A 24,192-nucleotide genomic window follows, 5' to 3' on the forward strand; every position below is an offset into this window, starting at 1 on the left:
TATTTTTTCAAACTGCAGATAATAGTATTGTAGCATAAATGAACTAATAAAAATATAGATAAATATTTATGATTCATTATTTATCGAGTTTAAATTTTAGGATTTATGCTTAAAAATGACTACCGGTGGTCTGTCACTGAGATAGGTCTTTCTTTTTCTATATACACCCTTATTTTGCAACACTTTAATAGCTGAATTTTTGTGTTCTTTTCTAGGCAAGTATTACCTATAATGCAATTCATTTGGGTAGTACTGCATTCTATGATAATATAATAATATACGACAAGTTATTTCCTAAAATATTTTTTATTATTTAAGAATGTTCCTCTTTCTTTAAAAGAAGTCATCTTCCAAGTCTGTCCAACAAATTCAAAGTTTGCAAAAAATTGAAAGTTTTTATTTCTTTTAAATTTTTATCCATAAATGGGAAAATATAAGGCAGCAGATTTCAAAACATAAAGTGTTATAATTTTATTATGGTAAATAATTCTTGGAAATAAAAACTATATTTATCGATTTTTTTCAAGTGTGCATATGGAATCTAATTTTGTTCCTCTTAAAGCGAAGAGACTTCAGACTCACATATGAACGCTTTAAAAATTTCAAAGTTATTTCAAAGTATTCAAGATCACGTTAAATGCATTCGAACTCTTAATATTATTGATTTATTCATTTGAATTTATGATTGTAGAATGTGAACTTGAAGCAAACTTATAAATAAATAATGTTTTGTAACAAATCAAATGACAAGATGTATTTAAATATCAAATGCATTTAATAGACAAGACATCTGTTTTAATAAATTTGTATCAATAAGTATTAGATAGTTATATTTTGTATTTAGCTGTTTACTTGCATTTGACACATCCAGCCTAAATTTACTGAAGATAAGTTTGATTCTGCGATATGAATTTAATGTAAGGCCTTCATGTGCAGAATAAAAAAAAAAATGATACTTTTTTTAAACATTTATTGTTATATAGAAAAGAACTAAATATTTTGAAAGAGTATTCGAGGTTTTTTGTAAGTTAAAACTATGTTTAACAGTTGTAATGATAGGCTTTTGCGTGGACATACTCAAATATCCATAAATGAATGCTATGGATATTAAGCTGAAGTCACTATCTCTCGCTTCCTAATTTTCCTTTGTCTATTTAACGTTTCCTTTGAAAAAAACTGTTTCCTTCTTTATCGCGTACTTTCGTGGTGTAACTGGAAACAAGTTCGTCCAGCAGTAGGAAGGGCGAAGTTGGAATACCGGCTAGAGCCAGATTTTTCACGTTTCCTACACTCAAATTAACCTAATTACATTACACTTTTATATAATTACATATAAAATTTGTTAAAAGGAATTCTTTTGAAATAACATACATAAAAATTTAAAATCGAATTTATTTGACTCTTTGTTAAGCAAGTACTAAGAAACAATTTCAGTGACTAGAAATTTGAACAAAAGCTCTAAATATACTTTAGACATATGAGTAAAATAATTGTTTTCAGTTTCAAATAAAGTGTTCGATACACTAGCAATAAAATAAATCTATATTAATTTGCATTAAGATTTAATTCGGGTACATCTTTTCTAAGATGATAACCTATGCTTTCATCAGGCGATTTTTCTCTTTGGTACAGGTGATCGTCTTAGAAAAGTTGTGTTAAAATATTTTTACTTTAAATGAACAATGCTATTATAAATACTTAATATTTTCAAATATTGGCCTCTTAGGCGTGTTGGTGCCATGAGAAGGTGCAATGTATTTTAAAAGATAGGGTACAAATATCTAAATTCTGTACTAGAGTTTTATTAAAGTGCTTATTTTGATATAAATATTTTTCCAGGATCAAATAACATAAAGCAATAAAATCCGTTTTACATTAAATAAAAATAGAATGAATACTGGGAAAACGTAAAATAAAATAATAACCGAATACCCTTTATTGAATACCAGTTTTAATATATATGAAGTAGAACATGTAATTTATAAAGTAATCCTGATATTAAATTATTGATGAATTTCATAATATTTTAATGGAGTTCAACGCAAAAAAAAGAATCGATAACATTTGCTTGGAAAGCGAATACGCACCAGCTGCCACAGGAGAAGAAATCAATTTTAATTTCATCCCAAATACATAAAAGTCTGACGACTGGTTGTTATTTGATTAAAATGGGGCTTGAATTCTTCTCTTCGTCATTATGATACTTGTGCTATCATAACATCAGGAGGTAATTCAGTTAAGCTCGAAGCTTCGTTGCATTTCAAAAAGCAAGCAAAAAAACATAAGTAAGTAATAACGGCAAAGCTCATTTGTTGGAAAAAACTGCAAGAATAATTTTATGTTATTATTCCCCTTGAATTTCAGGAGATGTTAGTCATGTTCGAATTCTCCATCTGTTTCAAATTTGAAAACAGTGTAAGAATTGAAAAAAGGGATATTTTTTATGTTTAACTTATAGGATTATGCAATAGTTTAAGTACATATATTCTCTCATGTATATTGTTCGAGTTTCTAGATATAACTAGTAATTTTAAACAGAGATGAAGATTTCTTTTATGAAGAACAGAAGTCAATAACAGTAAAATATGTAACAATATTCTATTCGGTAATAAAAAGGCCGAAAAAATTCACAATAAATATTGTTGAATACGTATGGGTTCGTAATAGATTGAATGAACACAGAACTGAAGATAGCTTAATAAAATTTGTTTCCACTAATCAGTAGTTACACTTCAAACTAGTAAGAAAGTTAGAGACAGCGCAATGCGTAACTCATCTAAAAAGGCGAAGATCTCTGGGATATCTCAATACTCAGCTAATTTTTAGCTAAATTCTCAGCTGTCAACTGACAGCAGATGCTTTGTCTGTTATTATACAGTTTTCAGCCAATCTTCGAGAAATCTCTAGAACCTTCCATTTCTTGAAATTACTGGAAGACATATACGGCTAAAGTTACATCTAAGGACCGGATATAGTTATAGTTACATACAGGGATCAATTACAATACCAAATACAGTTATACAGGAACTGAACCAAAATATCGCCAAATGGAATTTTTTTGGCGAATTTTGGCAATTTCTCGCCAAATATATAGTGACTAAAAATTAGTCTCCAGCTTGGCGATGTCTCGCCAATTAAGCAAGATAGCCAGCCACTTAATGCTAAATAAATTTGTCCCCTCTGATCTTATTTTTTCGGCAGAAGATCGTCTCTTTCAAGAATTTCATGTCATATTGTGCAAAAAATGCTACAATTTCATTAAAGCCATTGGCATATAAACAAAATCACTAACAGTTTACATATATTGAAAGGTATTACTTTGTTAGCTTTTTACGTTACGGATTTTTGTAAATTAGCACTATATTTGCAGCATCAAAATATTATACAAATTCAGTTTTATTAAAATGAATTACAAATACTCCCACAAAAGAAAAAAATAGTTTAGAATTTTTACTTTCTTACAAACATTCAATTTGAAAATTTCAGAATATTTTTTCTAGAGTTTAACAACTATAACAATATTCATCAGTGTTCATTTCATAGTTCACGTGACATTTTAAATTCTATTTAAAATATTTGAATCAGAGCCAACCTATTTGCATACCTGCTAGAGTTGCATATAATTCTTCACAGGTTAGGTTGCAGTATTATGTCCAAACCAACATGGGATATTTGCTTAAGGGAAGGAATGCCTTCATGGAGAACGTTCTAAGGAAAACGTTACACATGGAGGAAAAAACTATGCTTCCCTTAACTTCTCTGCAACACTTCAGAGCAGGTATTATAATTTTTAACTCGCCTAAAAATCGAGGATGCTCTATGTTTGCTGAATGCACAGTTTGCTGCTTCTAAATTCTTAGTCGGTTTCATAATTTCTGAATGTAATATTCGGAATACAGAAACGGAAGGAATATTTTAGGAGGAAGATTTTCATTTACAGAACCGTCTTTTAAGAAACTGATGCTTGAATTGTCAGTTTCACATTCATATAGAAAAGCAGCAATATGTGTCTTATATTCGATAAAATAAAGGACAGCCTCAAACCAAAAAACGGTCTAAGTTATAATAGTTACAGAGGCCCGCCAGCGGCCGAGCGGTGAAGTCGCTGAACACTGCTAGTTCGGTTCGGGGTTCAAATTCCGGCAAACGGGCTGGCTGTATGGGCGTTTCGTTTTTTCACCATGTGTAATGCATGAACAAGCCAGTTTACCTTCGAAAGCCCTCCATGGAGGCATCCCTTTCCTTAGGCAGATAGCCTTTTTGCCATAATCAAATAAACTAAGCCAAACTGTGTAACAGTTGCAGGATAAAGTTTTGCTGCCAGATGAGATAAGTTTTCTTTTAAGTACTTATTATTTTACATATATTTCTTTTAAGTACTTATTTAGTTGGATGTCTTTATGTACTTATTTTCTTTCTTTTAAGTACTTATCTAGTTGAGATGCCTTTTCCTTTAAATACTTATATTTTGAGTACTTACCTTACATATACGTGTCTTTCTTTTAAATACTTATTTAATTGCATGCCTTTTTCTTTTAAGTACTATAATCTTAAGTTCACAATTTTCTTTTCAAATGCTGAAAAGCTGTTCTTGTTTCAGCTAAGAGGTACTAAATTCTTTGAATACGTTTACATATTAGTCACTAATTATGTTCACTTTATGCTTCCAGCATTGGGAGGAGAAAATGTGGTCTCTGAAACGCATTTTCAGTAGGGTGAAATATGCAGAGCGCAGAGTCTGATATTAGGACTTTTGTTATAGAATATTCTTTTGCGCATTTCTTTAACACGTCTTCTATTTTTGAAAGCAAGTAGAATAATTGCTATTGTCTAGAAAATTGTTTTTGACAAAAGCCTTGACTCCTTGGTGTCCGAATCCTCAACAAAATCTTTTTTATTTTCCAATTTAGCACATGAAAAGCACCGATAATTGGCATTTGCTGCTTAACCCGGTATTGGCTTAAGATGGGTACATTTTTTATTCTTTAAACAACCAGCCTTAGTCGTATGCAGCTTAGAGTGCCTTTTCCCTGACTTTCTAAGCGAACGTTACACATAATGATAGATGCGTCGCTTAATTCTAAATACTCTAATGCGGAATTCTTTATTCTGTCGATTATTCCCCTTTCGTGGTGACCCATTTTGAAGAAAATGTATGATCCCTAATTTCAAATATATATTTCGAAAAGAAAGCGAAAGTTCTTCTTTCTATCTCTTCTTGTTTCATATTACACAGTTTAAGATACGGCTGAACTGCCTGAGTGAGACGACTAGCACGAGGTGAATGAGTGAGTAGGTTCGTATAGGAGGGCTCCGGTTTAATTATTGCAAAGTTAATTATGGCAAAGTACACTAGGGCTATCTGCCTAAGAGGAGGAATGTCATCGGGGAGGACTTTCTGAAGAAAACTAGCGTATACACCTTACGTACGGGGAAAATTCCGAAAACACCTCGCAGCCAGCTCTTTTGCTTGGAATCGAACCCAAGTCGAAGCTACCAGTGTTCAGCAATTTTATGGCTTGACCGCTGATGGGCCTCATGCAGGAGAGAGGTGGATGTATGATGCGTGTAGAAAGGATACCGATTCCAAACAATGAGAAGGCTATGGACTTTGGGTGCCTGTGAATTAGACAAACTGTGTTAAATGCTTATTTCTTACCGGCACACCAGCGGCCAAGCAGTTAAATCGCTGAAACTGGTAGTTCCTGTAAACATACTGAGTTCGATTCCAGACGACCGGACTGCCTGCTTGGTCGTTTTAGTAGTTTTCCCTGTGTGCGACGTCCATGCGAGCCAGTATTCCTTGTAAAATCCTCCGCGAAGGCATTCCTCCCTTAGGCAGATAGCCCTACTTTGTAATCAAATTAAGCCAAATTCGTCCGTTTTTCTCTTTTTGAGCGCTATGTCTCATTTAATCGCTAATGCTTGTAAATTTTGCATTTATTCACTTGTATTTCGTAAATACGAAAACTACGTATCTCTGCTTTTAACAATTGAAATAATTTCTTTTACCTCATTAATGTATTAACTACTCTTTTCTGTAAATACTAAATTATGAACTGATTTTAAGTCAAAATCTTTTTGAATATAACTAGAAGAGATTCAATCATTTTACCCTTTTAAAATATAAAATTATTTATGTCTTTTATGGAGTCTTATGTACAAATTTCAATTAGGTTTAAAAAGGAAATAATATCTCTGAAGATTGTGTGTGAAAATGGCTTGGATTGATTGTAATTTTGTGTTTTAACCCTTAACTTCCCACTGTTGCATTTCTGCAACATATGATTTATTTTAATTTAACAGACTCAATATTTTTTTAATTACCTACAAATCACTTATCTGAGAAAAAAAAGGTTACTGCAATGAAATACATGCTAAATTTGTCACTAGATAGCAGCATATTTTTTCCAGAAATCACAACAATTATAAAAATCTCTGATGCCTCAAGAACTGTGTTTTTGCTATAAAAAGAATCCATTATATTTTATGCTTCCTCTTGTTTATTGACGAAAACAATTACCAGGTAAGAAATTTAAACATTTTATGTTCATTTAAAAATAATTTTGATTTTTCTAATGGAAAAAGTTTGAAAGAAATTTGATTTTAATTGTATGTTGCAGGTCTACAACATTGGTCTTTGGTTACCATTTTGACATGGCCAAAAAGTGTATACTAACCCAAGATGAAATTGCTAGATGTATGAATAATTTGGGCGAATTGAGTGATTTAAGTGAGGATAGTCTTGAATATTCTGATGTTCCTTTTTTACCTGATTGTGTGTCATCTAATGATGATTCGGATAGTGACTGCAGGGGTGTTTGTGGGACCCCAAAAAATCCCCTGAAACTTTTACGGACTTACTACCGACATTTTGGAGTTTCGAGAAGGGGGGGAGAGAAATGAAAAATTACAATTATGAAGTATTGAATGACCTAATTATAAAAGTTCAATAAATTACTTTTTTTTAAAATTAATAACCATAAATTTTCAAACATATAAACTACTACATTTTATGTAAATATTTTAAATTACCTGAATTAATTCTTTAAAAAAATTATCTAATTTCTGCTGCTTTTTGTATTTTCTGATGTTTGTGGGCTTGTCTTTCTTTTGTGGTGAACTTCATAATTGTAGGAAGGTTGACTTTTATTTTCCTCATTTACAGTTGAAGAAATTTCTTCGAGAACTGCACCTGCAGAGGTAGAAGCAATTTGCTTTTCTGCTAATGTAGAAGGTTTTTCAGAGACTTTTATAGGTGACTCATCTGAAATACATGTCTTTAAGTCCTCTTGATATGTTTTCCAACTTCTTTTCATATTCAGTAAGAGATCTTTGTGAATTGGATCAGTCATTGGATTTTTTGAGCCATATTGTTCACATGAGGTTTCTTTAGAAGCCATTAAATCATATTTAATAGTCTGCACTGCATCTAGGGAATCTATCTTAAGAGAGGTTCTGTAGTCAGTGACAAGTGTATCCATTAAGTTGAATGCACTTTCCACTAACGGGCCATGAAAGTAGCTAAGGCAGGCTTTGACCAATTTAGCCAATGTAGGATACTTATAATCATTTGTGAAATCATCTTTTAAATTAAAAACTTAAGATCAATATTTATGAATTGTACACTTGACTTTCATCAGATGTGTAGAGCATTTCTTGGGTGATATCAATATCACCCTGGTATAACCTTATTTCAGCTTCTACTTTAGACTTTTCATTATCACTAAAAATATGGGACATAAAAGAGGATAATTTTTCAAAAGCTAATATTGTACTGGTTTTACCTCTTAGCTCTGCATCTAATGCTGTAAAACTAATTAGATATGAATTTTTAAGGGGCAATTTCTGTTTCATATGCTGTGCTGTATTAGTATAAGCTTTCATCAGAGAAATTTGGAATTCTTTTGCTATTGGATGATTTTTTGATAATTTCTTCAGGAGAGTGGAAGCTTCTGCACCAGTAAATATTACTTTGCTAGGTAGATAGAATTCTGGATTTGTGACATCAATCTTTAATAAATCATTATAAGATGTGCACTCTATATTTTCTGGCTTCATAAAAAAAGAGAAAAATTTTGCCATCAATTTATAAATACTGGAATGTATTAAATGAAGCATTGATTTTTTTTGTTTCAAATAATTTAATATATGTGTTGAACTCTGTTAATACTGCTGAATATAATGCCATATGCAAGTTTTGTTTTGCATAACAAATAACCCATTAAGTGTTCTTTTTTTCCGAGCTAAAGCATCCTTTGTGAGTTGTTGGGAATGCAAGCAAGAATACCCTCCTTCAACAATTTTTTCTGAGCTGCAGAAATATTTCTTTTATTGTATACAGTTTCAACATAAGAAAAATAATCCCCTTTATCAGTTTTATCCAAGTAGTGAAAATAAAATGCAATAAGAGCATCCCACAGATCTTTGATTCTTTCTAAAACACATAAAATGTACACCCACCTATGGTCTGGTCTCTTCAAGGGCTTAAGGTTTTTAATGGCAAGGGATTCACAGATTTTGAAAAAAATTTCTCTTTTACTGCAGCTTTTCATATCAAAATAGATGTCATCAAACAAATCTTCTAAGTATCTATCAAAACATGAAGCAAATTTTTTTGCACAGTTATTAGCTGTGTGACACGTGTCACCATCAATATCTAATAAGTGGGGTGCTTTGTTTGATCGTAGTCTGGTTTCAACACCCTTTTTTTCCACGCATGGTGTTACATGAGTCCATTAATACACTAATTAAGTTTGCCCATGAATTATTATTATCTTCAATAGTATTAACAACTGCTTTAAAAACAGCTTCTGAATTGCAAGATTCCATCTTTAGAGATGCAAAGTGATGAACTACAACTTCATTTTGATTGTTGTCATAAAACTGCACCAATATTGCCAGTATACTTTCTTGAGCATTGCTAGTACATTCATCCAAATTTAGAGAAAATGGAGTCTCCTTTAAAGTTTTAATGATATTTCCCTTAATAGTTTTTGCGAGCCCATATTTCATCTTATAACATGCAGTAGTCCTGGACATTTCCAACGAGTTTAGTGCCGCCTGATCGCGGCTGAACTGTTTGCAGATTTCAATTAAATTGGGAGCTACATTGAAAGAAAGAGAATTCTCGGCGATAAACGAAGTTATTAATACCTCTTGGCGTGCTTTTCTTGTCACTATATCCAATGGCCGAGCATCAGTCTCCAGTAAGTCATCAGTATTTTTTGAATTAGCATAATTACATTAGTCATTGAATGTCTAATGCACTTTGAATATTTTATGTGCGTCACAGTTTTAGAATGATTTGTGAAAGCCTTGAATCCTTCCCAACATACTTCAGCAGTGAGTTACAAAAAACACAATATGCTTGTCCAGACACATTTATTTTCTTGCACCATGTGCCGAAGGTATCCGCATTACCATCTCTCCGTTCAATCCAATTCCACCTAAATGCATTCCGGACACCTTCTTCTAATTGTATAATATCACTGTTTATATCGAGAAATTTCATAGTGAGATTCTCTTGCGTACATAAATAAAAAAATATTTCAATAAACGAAACGAAAAATTTACACGTGCATCAATAAATGAAACGAAAATTTTATACAGCGGAGAAAAAAAGTTGAGAAGCGATCAATGACAAATAGCTAATACGGCGAAAAATCCCCCTTCTCTACTTATTGGCGCCACGCCAGGAGAGGTAAGACCTTTGAACCCAGAGTCACGTGATCGCACATCTGGTCGAACGAAGTCTCTCCCTTTTTTTTCTGCCGCGCCTACTTGCCGAAAAGAATCCAGAAGAGAATGTCCAAGAACCGGGGGAATGAGTCATAACTCGCAATAAGGAAAGAACAGAAAAGACGTTTTTTCCCCCTTTTCACGCATTATCACTGCCTTTGGAGAAAGAAAGGAAACGTTTTCACCACACACATTGACTTTGCGTTTTCTGCTTTCAAAGCAAACAAAATTACCCAGATCAAAATAAATAATTCATTATTATTCCTACTTCCTTTTGAAAGACGATCCCCGGGGGGTCGAAGTTCAAAATCCCCGGAATTTCGGGGTTTCCCCGGAGCACAAACAGCCCTGTGACTGTGAAAATAGTGTTGTTTCACAAAATACAATTCAGAATTTAAAAAACATCCAATGATGATGATAATAAATTTGATAGAAATAGTTCAGTCAGTGTGTGTGTGTGTGTGATTATGGCAAAGCTTCGAGAGCTTTCTGCCTACGGGAAGGGATGCCTTTGTGGAGGATTTTCTAAGGGAAACTGGCTTGTATACAAGTTACACATGGGAAAAACCACGAAAACGAACTACCAGTGTTCAGCGACTTTACCGCTCGGCGGATGGTATATTTCAGTCAGAGGACCTTTTTTAAATCTAACTGTTAAGAATAATAAAACATTGTCAAAGAATATTTTATGGAAAAATCAAACCATTTCATTGATTGAAGAAGTAATAAAATTCCATGGAGATGACACGCTCCCAAGAGAAATTACGGATTTGGACACTACGTACCAATTTTTTAAATATTTATGGACGGAAGAGATCATAAGCAACATTTATGAAGACAGCAAACGATATGCTATTCAAAAGAATCCAAGTAAGCCTTTGACTATATCAGAGAATGAAATAAATTAATATTTGGGTATTTGCATTTATGCATCTCTAGTTCACCTGCCAAACTAATAGAGCATACTGGTCAGAAGAGCTTGGATTTGATCAAATTAAAGAAACAATGAAGAAATCTGAAAATTAAAAAAAAAAAAAAAATCTAATGAATTTACAAAAATTCAAATCTCAAGTTGCATTAGGCTTATGCAAAATGGGGTACGATCGAAATGCTAAAAGAGGAAGACCTAGTAATACTTCAATAGAACAAATGTCTTAGACTAAAAGATGCAAAAGGACTGCCCAATCCGTTCCATGTAAGGACATTCGTAGAAATGGTATAAATCATTGGCCAATATGGTCAGAAAAGAATACGGTGCAAGTTTTCAAACTGCAAGAGCTACACTCAAACTGAGTGCGAAAAGTGTAAAGTAGGGGACTTTTTACAACAAAGTCAATAACTGCTTTAAAAATTTTCATTGTATGTAAGGCTAAAGCAATTTATAACAATGAATAATAAAATCCTCATATAAAAAAAAGTTTTGTAATTTTACAGCACTACTGCGCAATGTTGCACTTCTGCAACAAACAAAAAAAAATGACTGAAATTCAATTTAAAACTGCTTATTTTTTTTAAAAATATTTTTCCCTTTTATTATTACTTAAGAAGTAGCTGATATAATTTTTTCATAGAAATTTAAAAAATTGGGAAGTTAAGGGTTAATATGTGTAGTTGATGGATAGATATTAAAATTATTCCACCTATATTTTAAAGCCATTTTCCTGAAATTGTGTCAATAAGATGGATAATAAGTTTCAGCACTGCGGAAAAACCTCAATATTTTCTGCAATAGAAATATTCTCATTGATTTATTTTTAACGATAGAAACATTCTTTCTTTTTTGTATCTGTAAAATGGCAGTACATCGTAAAAGACGAGAGAATAAGAAAATTCACAGTAGGGTTATAATATATAAAATACTAGTTGCATTGAATAGGAATGACATTTATTAAAATCTAAAATCAATGTAAAACAGACGGTTGCCAAGTAAACAACACTTTTTATAATACTATAAAAAAAAGCATTCTGTGACTAATTTTTTTCAGAATTTTCAAAGGTTCTAACGAGCGTTCAATTGAATAATACATATCTCTCTCTTTATACATATATGTATATATATATATAGAGAGAGAGAGAGAGAGATTAGAGAGATAAAACGTATTATACAGTTTTCACGTTCATGCGCCAATATATGTGATTCAAATTCTATTGAAAACCATAACTATATATATATATATAGTTATGCTTTTCAATAGAATTTGAATGATGTCCACATGAATTGCATTTAAAACATATAGCAGTTCATTGCAGATAAAATACAAATTCGTCTTAAATTAATTTTAAATCTAAAATTTTATATAACTGGTGTTATTTAATTCAGTGACAACAAAGCTCAGATAAACTTTAACAGGTAAATCAGAGGTCTATTTTTTGCAGTCTTAATAGATTTAGTGTAAAATAATCAAATGAAAATCCTTTTCTTGTTAATATAATACATAAGAAAGCATTAGCTGTAATCTTATTATTATCTGAAATACTGGAGTACATCCTTTTTATGAATACAAAATTTATTTTCCCTTTCTATTAAATGATAGTTAAAAATAAACTTTATGACAACGATAGAAACGAAATATCGATGAGACAATGATATTTAGTAACAAACAGTGAATGTTTTTTTTTCTCTCTAGATGACATATAAAATAGCTAAAAATATTAGATTTACAAAATATAATTATATGACATCAAATACAAAATATGGGAAGATGAACTCAACAGAAATAAAACTGATTTTTGAATTCGATTTAAAGGCATATATGTGCAAGAAAAGCTACCTTAAACATACCTTACTTCTCTTAAGTTTTCAGTTACGCATAAACTGCTTTTGTCTGAAGACCCTTATTTTAATATTAATAAGCTGTAGTGGAATATGTAGGACATATATTCTTACCTTTTGTGAAAAACTAAACATAAATTAATATTTATGCATTGGGAATAATTATTAACACATAACAATATATTATTATTCATTGCAAGAACATTTTGTGAAATAACAGAACAAAACATCTGAAAAGACAGAAAGCCTTCTATGGGAAAAAAAGAAAATGAAATAATAGTTAGAAGTTGCATTCAATATAACTGAAACAAAAGGGTATACTCTCATTTTTCCTTTGCTTCATACTTTTTGTAAGTGATAATTTTATTTTTCACTTATTGTATTATTCACTTCTTGAGTTACTTAGAAAATGTGTTTCGTTATATGTCATGAAAGGCATAATTTCATGATATTTGTAATATATTTATTATTTCATGCTATTTTATAATTCGAATATTTATTCTAATTTGTATTGATTAAAGGTTTTTAAATAAAACATAAATGCAATAAAAATCGCTAAAACATCTCTTTATTTTTTTTACAAGCTAACATTCTTTCGAATTCTTTCAATGAAAACAAATGGAACGCACATTAGTAGATGGTAATCTTAGTGTAAATTGGCGTTAATATGATTGTTCAAAAAGATTATGTTAGGCCATTGTTTGAAATTTATTTGAAGGTGGCTGGCATAAAAGCGAAAAATATTGCAATTAATAAATTGAACATAATTTTGTAGAATGTAGTATCTATTTTATTGCTTATTTTATTTTTAAATTTTGAATTTGAAATCTTTTTTTAAATTCAGTTCGATTCTTTTAAACTAATATTATTATTATTGTGTTCATTGATTAATCAATTTACAAGGCTTAATTATGTTGATGTCATTTCAAATATTCCTCTCTATGCGTAATATAGAGTTATGCAATGTATGTGATTGTGTTCCCATTACAACTCTTTATGTAATTGCTTGTTCTATATATATTTTGAGTCACATTGAAAAAATGCAAATAGTTTGCATAACTAATTAAACAATCATTCAGTCATTGTATAACGTTGTTTTATGTACAGTATTGTCGTAGGTTTTCCTTGTTATCAATGAGAATCCTTTCATATTAGCCAACATAGTATATAGTGAAATAAAACCTAAGAAAAACTAATTAGAGTAAGGTTATAGAATCTACTTTTCATGCAATTATTAGTATTTTCAATGTAACGTAAAAGAGTGCAATAACATGTATGCTAGCAAAATTTGCACAATGAATGTATTTAATCTTCTTGAAAATTTTGTTATTGCAAATAAATCAAAAAGGGGGCAGAGAAAAAGAAGACCAGGTTATTTCTTGGATTAATCACAGAAAAGTAAATTGTTATAATTTACTGTTTACAAAACTGGTTACATTGTTATAATTTATTTTTATAAGTGATACAAACATCTAGTTCATTTGCTACTGTTCACTGAGTTTTGAGAAGTAGAGTACTTCTCATACTCTTGAATGGTTCGTTAGTGTTTCTTGGAGAATCAATTAATTTTACAGGAAATTAAATAAAATTTTCAAAACAAATTATACTTCATCAAAATCTTTTCTAATCTATAAAATATGTACTTTACATTTTACTGATGACATAAATTTCGGATAGCATCATATACTTCGGATTTATAAGACATTATAGTAGTCAATATACGTACTTTAATGCCTTTATTCGGATATTTTATCTTATATATAAACTTCTAAGTAAATGATATATGATTGTTAAATCAATAACGAAATTTTTTTAGTCTGTTAAATATAAATATTTGATACAGTCATTACATATTATTAAATATCAATCTATGAACTGCTATTAAATATATCATCAATATATATTTACTCTAAATTTCGAACTAATGGTAAATTCGTAATCAGAGATCATTTTTTGTAATCAAGAAATCATTTATTGATATAATTAACCCAGCAGAAGGATAGATATCCATATTGTTCAGATAATTGTGTTTGGCAGTAGACAGAAGGAAAGCTGGGTGACTTCCATTAGTGTAGACACTAAATAATGAAAAGAGAAGTCAAACTGGAGGTATAATGATTCGCTATCATTTCCTCAGTTCAGTCACGCAATTCATTAATTGTCTTCAATCCGGAAGGCATTTGTGCAGTTGCAAGGCCTTTTTATTTTGTTCTTTGGTTTCTTGCATCTATATAAATTACCAAACAGATACGATGAAAACAATCGTCCTTCTAGAAGCTATTTAATCTACCTTGTGTTAAACGAATGAGAACTGCATCTCATATTTTACGAATAAAAACAGTTTATATATAAAATTACTAAAAGCATACTTCTCCCCTCCCTTTTACACTTCAAATTAACTTATTTAAGCATCTGTTAAATTTCTTGGACATTTGCACAATATACACAATGTGAAATATTTTAATATGCAATTTTATGAGTAGCTAAAATAAGTAATTTGGTAGACGTAGCTTCATGGAGTCATACATACATATAAAAGGGTAGCAGATTAATATACACATGCAATTTGAACTTTATTTCTGAATAAGTGAAAAGAGGAAACAAAATTAAATTTAATTTATTCCAAACTTTTCTGAGTATGTCCCATGATTGAATATGCTGGGAGATGGCTGATTTTAAAGCTCTTTTAAACTGGAAATATTAACTCAAATTGCTTAATTAAGTTTTGAGTAAGTTATTGATGAATATAGTAATTGCGCAAATTTACGCACTTATTGAATCATGTCACATGTGAAAATTAGCCTTTAAAAACTGAAACCATGCATATAAGAGACAGATAAAATGGCAAGTTGTTTCAAGTTTCAATTTAATTCAAAATTAAGAAAGTAGAAAAAAATTTCATATTACCTACTTATAAAAAATTAGTATTGTTTTGAAACACATCCACAAACGTAACATTTCAAAAGATTTTTAGAATAATACATTGCGGACGAAAATCCTCATCTAAGTTTTAAATAAGAATTTCCAATTTCAGATTTCATGAATAACTTAACGGCGTACTGGTATTATTAAGATGATTTATTAGATGGTTGTTTTTTTACAAAATTCAGTTGTTTTTAAATATCCGCTCCTTGTGTGAAATTAACTATCAAGATTGGAGTTTTTGCAAGGTTTCAATTCAATTTATTACAATAATAAAAAAATAATTAATGAATATGCACTTTTTTAGCATGACGTATCAAATTTTTTCACCCGCTGTTTAACAAATATTTAATTAAAATAAGTACTCTGAGAAGCAAAATTCGTCTATGCTTGGTTTAACATATGCCTGGCAAAGTGTTTTTCCCACCAATAACAAATCGTACCAAAATGCCACCATTACAGGCGCTATAAATATTGAGTTTGCTAACAATAAGCGCATTCAACAACGAGACATATTACTCCATAATTTTTCGTGCATAACTAAAAGCGAAAAATTAAAAAGAAAGTGAAGGAATATGGTGTTAATTACGTTTAAATACTCAATCCTGATAACAATTTTTGCCTATCAAATATATATATATATATATACATATTGGAAAAACAAGTAATAAAATAGAGCTGATAAATTGGTAAAATAAAGGTATTAAAATTAATTTCTAGTTCATTTTGTATTTTATTTATTATCAGTGATTAAATTTATATATAATATAAAGAGATTTATATTGTATAAATAACTGCGTAATATCTTTCCCCCCTCTCTCTCTGTATCTAAGCGGAACGGAAGTTGATTATTTTGAGTTTGATAAAAAAAAAAGCATTACTGTACGAAATGCTAAATAACTTTAAATTTGCATATTTTGCGAACGCGCTAAACCTAACTGCCTCAGAGGCGGTGTCTGCGCCGAAGCATGCCGTGGAGAAGCCGGGAGTTTACGGCACACATTTTTTCGTTTCTTCGCTAATTTTTTGAACCTTTCATCTGCATATTCACCTTCTGTGTTATCACAGTTTCAAAACATAATTCAAAAATGCTGGAAATTTAGCTACATATAGTATCCTTTGAGGGTTATGAACTTCTTTTGTTGCATCATATGATAACACCCTCAATAGCTCCGATTTTTATGAATCTGCAATCAGTAATTCTGATCCTTGCATATAAATTTTCCCTCTCGTGATGCAATTTTTCGTAATTTAGTAACTTGTTCACTGCTATTAGTATTCTAACTGGGAAATAGACATTAAAATACCGAAAAATTGTTCTTCCTGTTTTATATGCTTTATTGATTTATTGCTATATTACTTTACGCTATATTTCGAGTTAGTATCCGCAGTTACAAATACATGCATAGTTTTATATATTACAAAAAGTGCGTAAAATACCCCAAATATACAACTTTTATTCAATCATTTCTTATGATAAGCCTTTTTAGCAACTATGACAAGTGTTTAAAATAAAACTACATTTCTGTCATTTTATCATTTATTGTTTGCATTATTCACAGTGACTGAAACACCCCGCTGATTTAAGAACTGCATCGATCTACACATGAAATAGAGCCCAGTCATATAATTTATACATAATGCTTACTTTTACAGATAAAACGTGTATTTAAATGTAAGCTATAATAATTAATAGCCTTTATTTGTGACACGAAGCATGTTGCATTTTGCAAACGAACTAATCATTTAAATTTGATTATAAAATATGTATATTTACTCATAACTTCCATACATATTTTGCCATATTTTGCCATATAAAATTGCTTATTATTTATGCAAGATTTCAAATTTGAGCTAAGGATGTGCGCAAGAAAAAATGCATTATAAGTTTTGTTTCCGAAAAAGTCACTTGATATCTTCAATGGCAAATAATGATTCATAAAATCAGATAAGAATTTACAATTATCAGGTTTATTGAAAACAGTGCTAGTTCTTGCTTTCTTTGTTCTATAATTACGGCATATAACATTACAAGTGTTACTTTTATTATTTTTGAAAAGAAATTATGGAGTATTAACAAATTTTCGGGGTAACTAGTATTAACTTTATTTTAATTTACGGGTCTGATGTTTCGAAATTAGTGTTTTCATTATTTTCAAAAATAAGTAATATTTCGTAGATATAATTTAATTTTTTGTGCTTAATATAACAAAAATTTTAATATATTTATAAATGTATGCATGATTCGTCAGCTGCTTGTTTTATTACATTGTAAGTAAAATGACGATTTCATGCGAACAAATCTTATGTAAAATATATTTCAATAACTTCATATTTTTTGTTTTTAATTCAGATTAAATCTTTTTATTTATTTATTTATTCACAATATTTGACTATTTTTGGCTGTTATTTTTATTCTTAACGGATTGTTATTTTAGTAATAGTAATAAATAAATTTTTAGAAGCAGCTCCAATCTAGAGAGTGAAAAATGGTTATTACATAGCTTCATTCATTATTACATAGCTATCATCTACTAAGCCGAAGTCAGAAATTAACATCAGGAAAAAAAATTACACAATGATTACAGGATAGCAATCTTTCCCATCAAAATCAGGTCATCAAAAATGTATAAAACAAAGGTTAGCCTTGATATTACCAAAAATGTGTAAAACAAAAGTTAGCCTAATGTAATAAAATAACAAATAACCAGCATACACTGAGTATAACCATTTTGTAACAATTTTAAAACAATTGCACTACAGTACTATCAATCATATACCGAATATAACAGTCCATAACAAGATATAAGTAATATGATTTTGATCATTTTCTAGATAATGAATATTTGATGCTTTAAAAACTATTATTTTAATTAAACTAAATATTTTTAACTTATAAATGGAATAGACAGATTAAAAAATTGAAAGTTAAAAATCATCTTCTAACATTCTGAAAATCAGTTAAAATTTAAAATTACTACAAAATTTTACCTTTGTTAAATTTTTTAAATGAAAAATAATTTTTTTAATTTTTTACAACAAATTGTATTATATGCTCAATAATTCGAAGAAAGTTAGTGCCTTTCAAATGACCTCAGAATTCATCTTCTGCCTTGATGAGCCTCCGCGATAATTTATCCCTCTGCGAACATAAAGCACGCTACAAACAAGCACCCCTACGTCCCACCCTTAAAAATAGTACTCCAGGTCCAGTTTATTGTGTAACACCATTCCTAGAACCCTTCGTGATAAATGCGAGCTCGCTGCCGCCCTTCCTCCCCCCTCACTCTCCCTTCCCGCAGCGTGGAAGACATCCCACCCCCCTAACATTTTGTGCGGTCAGTGGCGTCCTATACAACAACGCCGCTGCGAAGAAAGTAAATTGGATAGGAATCTAAACCACTGACTAACATCGTTAAGGCGTGAAGTCCTCTCGTAAGTCGCTCATATATCTTTTCTTTTCTTTTCTTATTTCCGTGCTAGTGGCCTATTCTTCCTTTTTCTAACGAGCCGGCGGTCTTATTTCGCACCGGATTTGGAAGGCCTCGTAGAAATCGTGGGCGAGATTTGAGGTTTTTTATTATGTGATGATATTTTGGCCGATTATCGGTAATTAGATGGATCGTACCTACTTAGGATTAGGCGAAAGGAAAGAAGAAACCCAACTGCTCGTAAAGAACTAATTCCCAGGGTTTACCTTTATGTCGCTGTGAAATGAATCCACCTAAGGATTCTTTCATTATTTTTCTTAAAAGTAATTACCTGCTCAAAATTAATTAACCATCACTCTGAAGATTTATTTCTTTAACTTGTTCTGAAATTTCCTTAAGTGTTCATCTTATCACCAAAACGATCTGACAACAGAAATAGGAAGGATTCTTGACTAGCTACAAATTTTATCCTTAGAAATGATTTTAATTTCGTTTTGTATGCATTTGTTACATATAGCATGATCACGTAACAGATTTGCTGTAAATTTTATACTTTTTTAGAACTGAGCAGAATACTACTATATATTATTAGTTTATGATTAAAACCTTTGATTGAAAGTCTTTTCCTTGAAAACAAATATTGGTTCTAAATGTCTTATTACGTCATGCATTAAATCTTTCTTAGTGTGTCTTTTATATCAGCATAAATTCTTTAGTTTATCTTTGCAATGGGGAGAAAAACATCTTTGTCCAATATGACTTTATGAGTAGAAATTTGAAATGATGATTAGAATATTACTCTAATTAGAAAACAGAGTTCAGTATGTAACGGATTTTTTATTAGCTTTGTTTAGATTTTATTGCTTGAATCGAGGAAATCTTTTATTAATATTATAATCTCCTACAAATAAACGAACACGTTAAATATGTCACTTCCTATCTTGTAATAGCTAAGATAAATTAAATAGCAGATTATTATTAGTGAAGAAATAATAACTGTAATAAGTTTGATGTGAATAATATTTTACTTTTCATTGTTACGCAAGAAAAAAGTTAATTGTTATATATTTATTGAAGGACTGCATATTTTCAGTACTAATTAATGTAAATAATGAATAACTCTGCTTTGTATTATCTTCTCCCACCTATGTCCTTGTCCATACAGATGTAAGTTCAGAAAAATGAACTGTTTTTAATCATATGTCAAATAGAGTTTTTTGAACGAATACATTTCATGGAAGAAATAATTTAATAATTACGTCAAGAATATGAATTTTATTAATAAAGAGAGCAGTCTGTTTTATATTATGTTTATAAAGTAAAAATAATTACTGTGTTTGTTGTTACTTTCCGGTATTTAAATTTAGGAATTCTTGATTTTTATTCTCGCATCCATTGATTTAATTAATAATGTTAAATATGAGCACTTTACTTAATCTTTAAAAGTAGTAATATGCATACAAGCAAATCAAAATAAGTAAATCACATATAATGATACTTTATACAATTGCTTAATAATTCATGTGGTTTTAAATGCTAATAATAACAAGAAGTGAAATGTTTTGAATCAAACTTTTATTCTTTAGATCTTGATACTAAATTTAGTAAGTCAGAAATAACTATAGGTATATGATACTCAGTAATTGTATCAATATTCAGCGATACCTAAATAAAATGTTTTAATAATACCTAGCCATTGCAATTCTAGTCTGAAATTTATTAAAAGAATAATGAAATTTGAAATCAAGATAACTGTAACAGTTAAAAATGAATTTCTGTCTTTCTGGCTTGATATATAAGTTATCAGTGCATTATATGATATAATAGTATAGCTTTTTTCCTTAATTATAAAATATATAATTTTTTTTTAAATAATTCTGCTGTAAATTGCGTACAAAGGTAGGAATTTCATGCTATGAGATATATTTACATTGCATCGTAAATGATCTGTTTATTTTCATAAATATTCTAATCAAGTGAACTGAAGGAATTTGGTAACAAAATCTTACTACTCAAAATATTCAGGAAATGTTATTTTATTCTAAAATGCTTTTATATTACATAGCCTCAAGTTCAAAATTTTTATTCAAAAAAAATTTTAATTCACAAAATTGGTGCATCTGTTAAATTCAAGTTTTATCCATGTGAAAATATATTTATTTTAAATTATTCTGGTATTTAAAATTGTTTTTAAATTGATAAATTACACTTTATAAGTAGCTATTATTATTAAAAATTGTCTTATAATTAATAAATTACACGTTATAAGTAGACATTATTATTTAAAAGTATTAAATTGCAGTTTGTAAGTAGATGTAGATATTATTTTTAAGTATTAATTTGCACTCTAAAAGTAGATTTTTATGTTATTCGGTGAATAATAAACAGATTGCACAAAAAGGATAACCAAAAATGTTTATTAGATTCATTAGATGACTGAATCATCATTAGGTTTATCATTAGGTATATTATTACATTTATTTAGCTTATAGAACTTTTAGAATTACATACTAGCTAATATTATAACAAAAATAAGGTATAATCATAGAGTAAAATATTTTTCTAAAGTTATTAATAGAAATGCATAATTGCATTTGTTAACAAACCTAATTTTTCAGTCTTTCTTGTGAACTAACTTGAGCTCTATCCATAAAATTACATGATTTGTTATTTTGCGGATTCGTATAATTTATTAAATCCAACATAAATCGTAATTAGCAAAATTGTTCATATAAAGACTTATTTTTATAAAATATTATTAAACATTTAATTCTTTTGGTATAAGCTAAAAGTGGAACTGCTGCATATTTTTGCACGTTTCTTATTTCATATAATCTAAATTTTACTTAAATAATAGTAGTTTATACATGCTTTTTAAAATTATTTTCTTTATTAGTAAGTAAACTGGACTGAAAGCAATTCTTGCTTGAAATCTTATTCTGTGTGATTATTTCTATAGTTAAATTTTTAAGAGTTGGCACCTAAAAAATCAAATGAATGAACAAAAAAGTACGTTTACAAATCAATCCAATTTAAGGCTTTCATATATATTAACGAACCACTTCGGACCATAAAACAATAATAAAAAAATAAATAAATAAAAAATAAGAGAAACCAATAAGGGACAACTTATTAATAACGTCATCTACGAATCTCCAGGGATTGATGAATTAGAAATGACGCGGAAAAGAACGGAGGAAAAAAAGGTCTGATAAAAAGTCGTTCGTCACAAAATCCTATTTATTTATTTCTTCATTCCTTCACATCTCTTAAGAAGAGGAGGGTGGGAAACTAAGAAACAAAATAAATATAAAATCCTAACGAAAAAGAGATCCTTCTTAAATTTATCATGGATTTTTTTTTCAACTCAAATAAATGAACTGCCAGTTCTTGCCTGACAAGAGGTTCGTAAGTACGATTTCAAGTTAGGACACAAGTACAAAAATAAATATATAGTAAAAAGCAGGAAAAAAACAAGCTTAGCACGCAAAAATCTGGTACCGCGCACGTATATAAATCTGTCACTATGTTGGCGGCTAACTTTACTCTGATTGGAAAAGGGGGAACTGTTGGTCATCAACCACCAACGTCCCCTATAACTAAGATTTCTTTCGAGTATTAAAGGGAAAGAAATGGGGTGGATATATATTTTTTTCTTCCTTCGAGAAATCCAGGCGTATATAATATTGATATGAGGAAGTAGTGTCCGCTAGACAATAAATAAATGTTGTCTTATATTCATTTTTTTTTTACTGTGGGGCGTACGTTGAATGGCGTTTGTGTTCAGGGTAAAAAGAGAACTGATGGTCAAGATTAGGATTGGACAAACTGTATTTGTAACTGTATGCCACGACTTAAAGTATGGGGTTTACTCTGACAAAGCGTGATTTGTGGTTTGAATATTTAAAAGTTTTTTTTTTTTTCCTGATAGATGTATTTTTGGAATTAGCTTGGCACTTGAAAGAAGTACTGTACATTAGCTGAATGCTTAATATATGACCTTTGAACTTGTTTTTGAAGAAGTGAAGCTTTCGTTTTGGCGTTGAAGTGCATTTGTTACACAAAACAATTACTGCTAATATTATAAAAGTGTTGCAAGATAATATATTACTGGTAGTGATTTGTAGTTTGTCAGCAAATAAATACCATTAATGGCTTGCACTTCAGAGATGATTAATTTATCTCTTCTGTGCCTTTTTAAATAGAGATTCGGGATTCATACATTAATGCTACTCTGTTATTAGTGTAAAACTATTAATGTTGCTCTGTTAATAGTGTAAATTTACATCCCGAAAATGTTATTTAGAAGTTCATCACTAAGTGTTAAATGTTAAGGAAAATATGAAAAAGTAAGTGATTTTGTCTTAACAAAATACGCATAAAATTAACTCAAATTTTGTTACAAACACAGCTAATTTTTTAGAGTCATTAGGTTTCATGGGAGTAGGAATCTAAAAAAAAAAAAAAAAACAATCAAGTCTCGTCGTGCATAGAATCCAAGACACCCATTTAATTCCTTTCATCATAAATTTGAAAATTAATTTCAACATTTAAGCAACAATGTGCTAAACCTAGCATTATAATCTCCCTCAAATTTGCTTTTTTGCCTTCTAAAAAGTTCTTTTGGCTTCATTTATTTTTTATTCGTAATTTTAATTCTTTAACGTATTTATCCATGTTTTTTGTTTTAGAAATAAATCTTTTCAATTTTGTATTCTTTTTTATTGTCTCCAATTAAATTAAATGGTTAACTAATACTATCTTAGAAAATTACTTAATAAAAAGGAGATTCATACTGTTTTGATCTGCAGGGGGACTCTGGCATAATAAGTCTCAAAACTGAGTACCATTAACGCCTTTTTAGTTTACGTAAACTAACAGTATAAAACAAAACCTAATTGATAATACTAATTATATTAACATTAAGATATTAATAAAAATAACTATTTTGGGGTGAGTATTCCTGTACATTGTTAAAAAATAAATAACACTTACTTGCCATTTAAACTTTGAAGCGACATCCAAAACAGCAGTTGGAACAGGCTTCGAAATCTGTGATCTGCAAATTCAAACAAAAAGCACTGTTGAACTTGACTGAAAACACTTATGTTTCTTTAAACTTCTCAAAAGTACAATTTAAGGGTCTGCAGCTTCATATATTGCTTTACATGGAAAACAATTACAGGCAACATTACTTCACAGTATATTATTATTCCGCTGTCATTTCGGCGTAACATTAATGATGCGATTACATGATATTTTACTGTGAGGAATGATTTGATTACGAAATTGTTTATATATTAAGTATATATTACATAATTACAT

General features: G+C 29.8%; 1 long non-coding RNA gene across 2 annotated transcripts in view; it reads right to left on the reverse strand.

Annotated features, from left to right (window-relative positions):
- Nucleotides 1-24,192, reverse strand: part of LOC146999492 (uncharacterized) — a 251,924-nt gene that overhangs the window by 197,215 nt on the left and 30,517 nt on the right. For both annotated transcript variants that reach the window (XR_015039778.1, XR_015039777.1), the window contains exon 2: nucleotides 23,863-23,926. This is a non-coding gene — a long non-coding RNA (uncharacterized LOC146999492). The remainder of the gene's footprint in view (nucleotides 1-23,862; nucleotides 23,927-24,192) is intronic.

The sequence above is a fragment of the Stegodyphus dumicola genome, chromosome 1 (genome assembly GCF_044657685.1).
Source record: "Stegodyphus dumicola isolate Sdum_Otavi_A_Nest chromosome 1, ASM4465768v1".
Classification (NCBI taxonomy): Eukaryota; Metazoa; Arthropoda; class Arachnida; order Araneae; family Eresidae; genus Stegodyphus; species Stegodyphus dumicola.